Below are 1,661 nucleotides of genomic sequence, written 5' to 3' on the forward strand. Positions count from 1 at the left end.
AATGACTTGTGATGGACAAATAGAGTAACAATTCATTATTTCTCAGACAGTAAAAAACTGCAGACGACAAAGTTTAGATAAAGCAAATCGAAACTGTTGGCCTTGAAATAGTGATTTAGAGATTATTAACTTTAGTTTTTACCTACATCATAATGAAAAATACATGCTAAATGCGAAGCTTAAACTTCCAAGACCACAATAAACTTAATAGTATGCAAAGGTTCTCCAGAAAACAAAAAGTAAAGTGTGAACTAGGTATTAGATAATATAAGAGCTAAGAAAATAACATACAGGTGTTTTAAAAAACCAACTTATTTCATTATGAAGAGCTTTCTAACATAATCCTGGAGAATCATTTCTAAAAACTGGAATGTTCAGATATACGTGGGGAGGAAAAACTACTAAATGAAATATATAATCATTCCCCAGAAATGTCCTTTAACTTTTGCTTTGCTTCAACACGTGTGCACAGCAACTTTTCACCCACAGAATAACTAGGAAAAGAGTAGCTCTCCAAATGAGAGGTCAGTTTTACTTTAATAACTACTCGTATACCTAAAAAAATAGAGAAAAAGTTTCAATCGAGTGCTTAAAAATAGAATTAATAAAATCAATTAACTAATCTGTTTTTGATTCAGGATTTTTTTAAATGCCAATGCAATTTAAAATCCCAAAGAGTAAACTGAATTACCTATTACTAAACTGAAAAAATATTCCTTTTCACAACCAGACTTGGGAAATCTCTGAAAAATATATATATATAAATAGGTCCATTCAAACAGAAAAAAACAACTATCTTCCAAAATAATATTTTACATCCGAATTTTTAAAGCCAGAGATAAGAAAAATGAACTCATTATTCTGAAAGACAACATAATCCTGAAGGCCAAATTACTGCAGTCACCTTTCAAAAGATGTGCTAATAAGCCTATGAACACTTAACTACATATTATCAATTTGCTTACTAGCACCTAACCCATAAAATCATTAGAGAAGATGAGCTGTGAATCAGGAGTAACTCAGTATCGGTGTTCAAATTGGCAACCTGAACCTAATAATTTATATTAGTGTTCAACTAAGGAGTAAGATGAATGGCTCTGCCCAGGAAGACAGAAGAAATGGATCTTTCCCACCACAGGCAAAATCAAGACGCTGAAAAGGTGAAGGTCAAGTTTACTCAGAAATATAAACTGGAGTTTAATGATAGGGATTAAATTTCATGAGAATGTTCAAATTTGCCAAACAGTATTGCTGCCCAAAAGCTGGCATTTTAGTAAATAATACTAACTTTGAACTACCTACTACAACAAATCAGAAACAGATGCTATTAAAATAATTTCCTAAGAGGACGTAAATCCTCTGTAAGGTGTATTTCCTGTGGCTAAAGTCTGTGCAACTACAGCCTGAGAAGCAAGCACAGCTCTGAGCGCTAGCTGGGATGAATCGGTTTTCAGGGTCCCTCCCTGACCCTCACCTCCACTCCCATCCCCCACCTCCCCCAGACCGGCGGATGGGGACCAAACCTATTTTTTTTGTTGTTTTTTTAACTGTTGGGAACTCTTTCAGCAGCTTTGCTACAAACAACTACCATTGTCCCAGGCCGAGAGCAAGAGAGATTTCCTCCTTTTCCAGGAGCACGCCCAGGACCAGCCACCACCCCC

Source organism: Aethalodelphis obliquidens, unplaced genomic scaffold (genome assembly GCF_003676395.1).
Source record: "Aethalodelphis obliquidens isolate GAN/ISIS:26980383/991018 unplaced genomic scaffold, ASM367639v1 scaffold3, whole genome shotgun sequence".
Lineage (NCBI taxonomy): Eukaryota > Metazoa > Chordata > Mammalia > Artiodactyla > Delphinidae > Aethalodelphis > Aethalodelphis obliquidens.